The sequence below is a fragment of the Staurois parvus genome, unplaced genomic scaffold (genome assembly GCF_062004578.1).
Source record: "Staurois parvus isolate SC_StPar_1 unplaced genomic scaffold, SC_StPar_1.0 ptg000191l, whole genome shotgun sequence".
NCBI classification, from domain to species: domain Eukaryota; kingdom Metazoa; phylum Chordata; class Amphibia; order Anura; family Ranidae; genus Staurois; species Staurois parvus.
Window position 1 is genome coordinate 2,353,609 of NW_028317987.1, and position 9,669 is coordinate 2,363,277.

Sequence of the window (9,669 nt, forward strand, 5' to 3'; positions counted from 1 at the left end):
GGGATGTATCTCCATATAGAACAAAGGCAGCATGGCTCTGTGTGGCTGAGGAAAACCAGTCCAGGCCACTTCTTAGCAGCAAGTTGGGGGTGGGGACAATTGCAGAGCCATGTGGACTCGTTGTTGGGAGAGCTGGAGTCGTGATGGACAGGGCTACTCCTGCCTGAGCCTTAACTAAGAGATGCTTGGAACTGTACTTTGCTTTGTACACTGCTGGCTGGTGAGTCCCTGGATCGCTACCCTGTGAACTGCCCTCTGCTGTGCCCGGACCTCCTGCCTGCCAGAGCTACATTCTGCTGTGGGCCCTGATTACCTTGCCTGCCTGAATTGCCCTCTGCTGTGCCCGGGCTCTCTTTGCCTCAACTGCCCCTCGGCTGTGTGCTAGAACTACCCACTGTTGCTGTGTGCTGAGCAGGGTCACCCCTGCTGCTGTCCGCTGTGAACCAGGACATCCCTGTCGGACCCGTGAGTTTATGCTCTCCTGTTTTCCCTGAACTGTTCTTGTACTCCCACTCCACCTACCTGTTGGATTACAACTACTACAAAGACTCACACCGCCCCCCCTGTTTGGATTACAAATTGCTGTAGAGACTTTAACTTTGCCTTGGGGCTGGACTACAAGTATTTTGGACTGTCTCTCCCTGCACTACTCCCCATTGAGTGACTGTTGTCTGTTTTAGTAAATCTTTAAGTGTTTGCTGTCTGCCTTGTGTGTTCTGACCCGCTTACCCTCCGTCACACTGGTTGGCAGTGGTGGGATCAGGACACTGAGATGGCGGACAGCGAAAGCCAGCTGATGGAGAAACAGGCCCGGCCCAGTGAATACAGGAAGTGGACTATGTTGTGCCTGCAGGAGAGGGCTGAGGAGCTGTCCCTTACCTGGAAGGGCCTAGTCAAAGAGGATCTGGTCGCAGCCATTGAAGAAGCTGACCCCCAAGACACCCCAACAAGAGAGGTGAGCAGACCAACCTCAGCCTCCCCAGCACGCCATGACCCAAGATCCAAAATCTCCTGGCTTACTCGTGTGGAGGAGGAGATGGCCCTCCTGGGGTCAGACGCCACAGTAGAGGACAAGCAAGAGGCTATCCGGAGGGCGCACGAGAGAGAGAGCCAAGGGAGCCGTCGTGATCTAAGTTGTCCTTCTAGCCCCAGGGTCGTGGGCTTCCCCCCTCCCCAGGTCAGCCGCAAAGACTTTAAGCCCTTTAACGAAGCCGCCGGGTTTGTGGAGGGTTTTTTTTCAGGACTTTGAGCATTTGTGCCAACTCATGGAGGTGCCGCACACGGATTGGCTACGGCACCTCGTGGGTCTGCTAGAAGGGGGTGCAGCTGCAGCCAACCACACACTGGATTACCCAGACAGCTGAGATTATGCGCAGATCAAACAGACGGTGCTTCAGTACTATGCGGTGACCCCGGAAACCTACAGGATTCAGTTCCGAGACTTATCCTGCAACTCAGAGCCCTCCTTCAAGATGTATGCTCACAAAATGTCACAGGCCTGTCGTTGCTGGCTGGAGGGTGAACAGGCCCTCTCAGTGGAGAGTATTATCCAGACTTTCCTGAAGGAACAATTTTATGACAAATGCCCCTCTGAGGTCAGGGAGTGAGTGAAGGAGCGAAGTTCAGCCACCCTAGAGAAGGCCGCTGCGCTAGCAGACGAAGTTCTCACAATTAAGCCCACTGGAAAAAACTGATGACAGAACCCGCAGGGACCCTGGGTGGTGCCTCTCCCCTGCAAAGCCATACCGCCCCCATGTCTATGGCCGCGCCACCCAGGGTCACGATGGAACGCCGGTGCTATGCATGTGGACAACCCGGGCATCTTATGGCTAGATGCTCCAAGAACATCCACCCCCCACAAACCCAAACCCCTCACCCTGACCACGATGTGCCATTGGTGCCAGGAGAGCGGAGCCGATCTCTTTCCCCAAATGAATGGATGCCTCCGACAGAAATCAACACCCCTCTAGGAGTCTACGGAGTTCGCCAGCTTACCCCAAGCTACCCTGAGAAAAGGCAGCAGTACCTGCAGGAGGTTTCCATAGATGGCAGAAAGGCTACAGGGTTCTGCAACACAGGTACGTTCCTGACCCTTGGTGACCCCTGCGTATTAGATCCTGCAGTGAGCAAAAAGGACCCTGACTTTTCTATTGAGCTAGCGGGGGGTGCCATGAAACATACCCCGGGGGCTATGGTTCAGCTAGATTGCGGGTTTGGGGAAAAACCTTCCCCGGTTGGGGTAATGCCAGGCCTGCCGGCTCAAATTCTACTGGGGAACGATCTTGGGGACAGCGATTGCCAATTTTTGGAGAGAAGGACCTTGAACCACTAAAGGCTAAAACAGAGTTGAGGCCAGACCCCCAGTTGTTGAGGGCTTATCCTGTTAGCTATGTACGGCCACATGTAACCCCTCCTGAAGGCCCAAGGTTTTGGGGAGCTTCCCATTGTCCTCCAAACAGGTGGAGGGGTACCAGAAGGACCCATGAGCCCTGATGTCACACTTGCAAACAGAGGGGGCACATGCAGGCCAATTGTTGAAGGGGGCGTAGGAAGAACCCCACGGCTTCCCTCTGGTGGAGAGGTAATGTCAGTAGCCCCAGCTATCCTCCCTGGCCTGTAGGCCAGCAATCTCCATATGCCCACAGGATGCCCTGCTGGAATGAGCCTCAGTACACCCTTGACCACTAAATAACAAGCCGTTATATGGACACTTACATGGTTCTGCTGGGAAACTGCTACATGTACCATGCACAGAGCCTGTTCAGGCCTCATGCAGGTACATGTTATGTAAAAGGGGGAGGAGTTGTGACAGACAGCAGAAATATTCTTTTTTTGTGTGTTGTCTGAAGTTCCTGGGTCTCACAGGGGGGAGGGGAAATGGGATGTATCTCCATATAGAACGAAGGCAGCAGGGCTCTGTGTGGCTGGGGAAGTCCAGGCCACTTCTTAGCAGGAAGTTGGGGGTGGGGACAATTGCAGGACCATGTGGACTCTTTGTTGGGAGAGCTGGAGTCATGATGGACAGGGCTACTCCTGCCTGAGCCTTAACTAGGAGATGCTTGGAACTGTACTTTGCTATGTACACTGCTGGCTGGTGAGTCCCTGGATGGCTACCCTGTGACCTGCCCTCTGCTGAGTGCCCGGACCTCCTGCCTGCCAGAGCTACCTTCTGCTGAGTGCCCTCTCCTGCCTGCCTGAATTGCCCTCTGCTGTGCCCGGACCTCCTGCCTGCCAGAGCTACCTTCTGCTGTGGGCCCTGATTACCTTACCTGCCTGAATTGCCCTCTGCTGTGCCCGGGCTCTCTTTGCCTCAACTGCCCCTCGGCTGTGTGCTAGAACTACCCGCTGTTGCTGTGTGCTGAGCAGGGTCGCCCCTGCTGCTGTCCACTGTGAACCAGGACATCCCTGTCAGACCCGTGAGTTTATGCTCTCCTGTTTTCCCTGAACTGTTCTTGTACTCCCACTCCACCTCCCTGTTGGATTACAACTACTACAGAGACTCCCACCACCCCCCCTGTTTGGATTATAAACTGCTATAGAGACTTTAACTTTGCCTTGGGGCTGGACTACAAGTATTGTGGACTCTCTCTCCCCATTGAGTGACTGTTGTCTGTTTTAATAAAGCTTTAAGTGTTTGCCGTCTGCCTTGTGTGTTCTGACCCGCTTACCCTCCGTCACAAAACTAAATCTACAATTTCAAATTTCTACTGATCACCTCACATCTCAGCTACTGATAACATGATTCTACTCTTACATTTATGTTACAGTGACATCATAGGATTCTCTGACTCTGGATGGAGGGACATTGGGAGGAGGAGCTGTGAGGTCAGTGTGATGTCATAGGATTCTCTGACTCTGGATGGAGGGACATTGGGAGGAGGAGCTGTGAGGTCAGTGTGATGTCATAGGATTCTCTGACTCTGGATGGAGGGACATCGGGAGGAGGAGCTGTGAGGTCAGTGTGATGTCATAGAACATATAGACTCTGGATGGAGGGACATTTGGATGGGGAGATTTGAGGGGTCCTCTATATGAGGCTCCTGTATAAACCAAATCCTTGTTCCTGGGTGCGTCCTACCTCTCCTAAACTGAAGAGTGACCTTTGACCTTTACCATCCAGAACTCTGTCCGGAATCTGTGGAAGTAAGCTGTCATGTGATCAGGTGACGTGCGGAGGAACGGAGTGTAAATAGCAGACAATTGTCTCCAGAGCCCCTAATGGTGGGGATGGATTTGGCGGCGTGCTGGTGCCAAGTTTCCTCCCCCCAGGGTCACTGCAGGTGTGGAGAAAAGCTGTGTAAGAGGATATGGAGGAGAGATGAGGAGGAGATCCAGGAATCAGGAGAAAGGTCAGGGCAAGCAACAGACGAGCGCATCCAAGAGACCAAGCCGGGGTCACTACACAGAAAATCAATCCAAGGAAACAACAGGCAGGACGAGGAATAGCAAGAAGGAGCTGAGAGACAAATGAGAATATTGCTCAGCCAATGGGAGATGATCTCAGCATGACTTCCATCATGAAGGAGATGAGGGGGAGGGGAGGAAGTCACTGAAGGTGACCATAGATCCATGGAAATTCAGCTGGTTCAGCAGATATCGCTCACATTTCCATCCATGTGTGGCCACTGCCGGATAAAAGCCACTCCCCCAGCAGCTGCAGCCAATAGCTTCAGTGCTGATCTGTGTATTCTGAGAGCAGAGCAGTCCCCCCATTGTCAGAATACAAGAGTGCAGCGGGGAGGATTCCCCCATCCACCTCCAATGTGTGGATGGGGGAATCGCTTCAGTTTTTATGGTCATCCCGCTGGCTGAACGATAAAACTGAACCATGTAGGCCAGCTTTGGGGGCAAATATATTATCATCAACTCCTCCCCCTGAAGGGGTTCATCTGGGTTCCCACACTATATATGTGTGTATCATCATCTGCTGGAGATAAAAGACGTCACAGTGACTATGGAGGAAGAGGACGGACATGACTATGGAGAGAGAGGACGGATATGACGGGGGGTTACTAGGTGTAAATTGGAAATAACATCTTATTACCTCCTCTGCTGCCACTTTCAACAATTTCTCCTCTCTGATTCCTCCCACATGGAACTTCCTGTCTGTACCTGAGATCTCTTCCTGTCTGTACCTGATATCACTTCCTGTCTGTACCTGACATCACTTCCTGTCTGTACCTGACATCACTTCTTGTCTTCCAGAGAGACTTCCTGTCTGTGATCACCACCTTATGGAGGTCAGAGGATCTGCAGCCCTGAGAAATGTCTGGTAGTGTGGCCCTGGCTCTTTCATAGGTGCCGAGTGTCCCGGATGATGAGGGACAGTCCCGGGATTTAGTCTCCTGTCCCATCATGTCTCACAGATTCCAGGACTCCATGCAGAGTGGCAGTGAGGTGATGACACCTTGAACACTCTCTGGGTTCCATCACGTATCTCCCATATTTCTGTGATAGGAACAAGGGACACCTATTAGTGAAGGTATGACATAGGACACACCCCCTGCCACGCCCCCTAAAGGAGAATGATACAAAGAAATGATGAGATAACCCCACAAGTGCTGTTTATACTTCTATTCCTTTATACCGGCTTTAGAAATGTACTAATCCAGAAATGTAGACGTTGGAGGGAAGGTTTAGCCCCGGGAAACACTTCCTGATAGATAAATAGAGCATTTTATATCCAACTATAGAGATCCGAGCAGAATGAGGGACCAAGGAGGAGGAAGGAGGGACAGCCGGGAGTCTGCCATCACCAGGCACTGCAATGACACCCGACTGCTGGGAGCCGGCATCTCCTTTCTGACAGGGAAAGTGGAACTCCGACATCAGCAGAGAGGCAGCCGGAGGGTGGGATCAGGTAAGTACCACCACTGACCACCAATGATGGCTGGGGGCACACTTAGTTCTCATGGACACCAACAATGGGGCTTATTTTATCTCACTGACACCAACAATGGGGTTTATTTTATCTCACTGACACCAACAATAGGGCTTATTTTATCTCACTGACACCAACAATGGGGTTTATTTTATCTCACTGACACCAACAATGGGGCTTATTTTATCTCACTGACACCAACAATGGGGCTTATTTTGTCTCAGTGACACCAACAATGGGGTTTATTTTATCTCTCTGACACCAACAATGGAGCTTATTTTATCTCACTGACACCAACAATGGAGCTTATTTTATCTCACTGACACCAACAATGGAGCTTATTTTATCTCAGTGACACCAACAATAAGGCTTAATTTATCTCAAGGTTTTATCTCGATGTTATACCAATGATGGGTGTTAAGGAAATCCTGCCCATGGTGACTGGCTAACTGGAGTGAGATCTTTGATTGGCAGAGGAGGAATGAGGGTGGAGCTTTCTCTGGGAAGATAATGCCAGCAATGATACAGATCTCACAGTCTGCAATACTGCTGACCACCACTGGAGGGAGACTCTCCCACATGGGGCTGGCTGGACACGCACAGGCAGATACAAATCTTTCATACAATCTGAGGTCTGTGGAGCAGACAAGTGATCCCCACACACCTCAGAGGATCCCCGAGCTATCTTCCCATCCAGAATCCGGGTGGGATCACTTCTTAAACTTCCCACCCACCCCACACACATGATTGAGGGCAGATTAGCACAACCTGGAGTGTGTGATGTGACTGGTGTGCCGGGCAGTGACACACACACACCTACAGATCCCGATCTGGTAGATTCAATCCTTCCACACACTGACAATAATCTGCATTAGGTATGAGCTCCGAGTCTGGACAGAAGTTTGGATGAACACTGGCGGCTCCCACACTCTTCTGAACATCCAACGTTTACAGCATTTGCTGCAGACCGATGTGATGGCTTCTGGCTCTCCCTGGTTGCTAGGGAAGCAATGGCTGCCTGCAACAGCTGCGTCCATAGCAACAACTGACTTCATCCCGCCGATTCACTTACATGGCCACGTAGGCAAATGGGCGGGGAATAGAGGATGACATCATTGTGTGAATATGGCCATATATGGGCAATGATGTCACCACTATCCCCGCCCCTTCCTTTATATATCTGATGACAGCTCAGGACGCTATCAGTCAATGAGGACATTGAGGGTCTTTATCACTTTATTTCCTTTTTTAGGGGTGCTGTGTACTATGTACCCCAAACTCACTGATATGGGGGGTCGGTGTCTGAGAATTCCAGATTCTGATGGACCTCCCTGACCATAGATCCCCCACAACCATCAGGCCAGGGGTGTGGGATGAGGCCCTTGTCCTCATCTGTATGGGGACAAGGTGCATTGCCACAGGGGGTCCCCCCTGACAAGGTACCCCATATTGAGAGCACATGGCCTGGTATGGTTCAGGAGGGGGGTGGGGCCACACACTCTTCCCTCCCCCTTTCCTGGTCAGCCAGGCTGCATGCTTGGATTAAGGGTCTGCTATGGATTTTTTGTATGAGGTACCCCCATAGACTCTTAGACTCAGAGGGTCCGGTATGTATTTGGGGGACTCTATACATTTCTTCATTTTTGCTTTAGGAGGGGCTACAGAAAAAGTGACATTTACAAAGAAAAACAATTAACCGGCTTAAATTGCAGTCTTCCTTTTTTCTTTTGAAACATCATACAGACCCTTACAAGGTGATGGCGGCAGTAGCAGTGCTTGTTTCCTTCAGCCACCTCCCAGCTGCACAGTAAAAGTGATCCGGGTGGCTGTGTAACTGCCTGATCCCATTTACACTGTGGGTAGTGAGGCCCCTATCACAGCTCCCCCTTCCTCCCCACATGGTTCCAGGACTCCTTCTGGGATCAAGAGACCACATCCAGTGACTTCAGGAGGCCAAGATGGAGGAGACTGGTGAACGTCCATTCCCCGATCCCCTCTGCACTGAATGAAGCCGGCAGTCCTCAGCTCTGAGTGTTTCCCGTTTCTGAGCCGTCATTCCCCGGGTGATCCAGCCAAGGAAGCATCTAACCGAGCGCCATCTGTGCATTGGAGGGTAGAGGAGACATTGGAGGTCTAATAGAGCCCCGATGTCTCATAAAGAGGACCTGTCACCTGACCAATGATGTCACGGGGGGTTGTTAACTCCTTGTGATAGCAATGCAGCCAAATAGGAAATAAATACACAAGTACAAAAATACAAATGACAATAACATTTATTAAAAAATTAAACATAACCCCCGTTGCCCTGCAAACACAAAAGTACACAAAGGGTGTGTATGTAAAGCGTGATTGCACCACACATGTGAGGTATCGCCATTAATGTCGCAGTGAGAGGAATCATTCCACCACCACAGATCACAGTTGTCTCTATACTGATGAGCAGTAAAGGCTTTAAAGTGTCTCCTATGGAGATTTTCAGGGGCCGTCATTCTTTGTCATGTCTCAGGTGCACACAATTGTAAGACTTGACTTGTTTGGTATCTATTTGTTTGGTATCTATTTGTTTGGTATCTATTTACTCGACAAAAATGCAGATTTATACATGTGTACAAAAAGGAAAACATTTCTCCAGAGATGAAGAGGTTAAAGGAATTGGACATTTTATTATTTAAGAAAAATTCCCGCTCCTGGCTGAATGTGGAATTTTTGAAAAACTTTTTTTGCACTGGTACATGTTCCCCATGACAGTGCCCCTCCCTTCCCCATGCTATTTTCTCACACCTATTGGCCTAGAAAATGGGCCTTTTGATTTTGCTCCCATTGATTTTGATGGGATTTGGAATTGGCATGGAAACTTCTCTAAACCTTGCTTGGACTGAACCCCGGGCAGTTGGGCTCATCTCTAGTAGAGAACCAGCAACCCCAGGCATCCTGACAACCAGCAATAAATTCCTGCTCATTCCATTCAGGTGTCAGCTGCGGTTTTCTGGGGTGGCATGGGTGTCACCCATAAAATTCATACCAGGCCTTTCAGGTTTAGAATGGATTTCAAGGGAGACACCATGTAAAAAAATGGCACGTGGTCTCCACCAAAATTATTATTACTATATTATTATTATACAGGATTTATATCGCGCCGAAAGGTTTGCTCAGCGCTGTACATTATAGTGGGGGACAGTACATGAGACAGTACAGTAACAAGACAAAACACGAGGGGTTCAAGGGCCCTACTCTTTTGAGCTTACAATCTAGGAGGGAGGGGATAAATTCATACCAAATCCTTAAAACAAAACCCCAAAACTTATGGGGTCCCCCACAAAATCCATCCTAGACCCATATCCCAGTCTGCAGCCTGCCTGGCCAGGAAAGGGGAGGACATGCATGCACTTCCCCCACCTCCACAACCATACCAGGCCACGTGTCCTCCACATACGGAGAGTATCTTGCCAAGTCCATTCACTCCTGGTTGGAGAAAGTAGGACAAGTCCAATGTATGAGCTCATATCTGGGAACACGAGGAATCTGTACAACATAAGTCATCAGGAAATGTCTATCTGTCTGCAGAACACCGGGGAGATATTGGAACTCTTATTCATGGTCACCTGGAAATGCCTGTGTTGAGGGTTAGGCCCAAAAAGATTTACATTTGTAAACCATGATAGGTTTCTATGCAAATATTCTGACAAGGTTTGAATTTGAGTTGGTGGCCATGTACTGGTCAGCATATAAATTGCTTGGACCCACAATCAAATTATACAGATCTTCTGAGAGAAACTGCTCAACGGAAT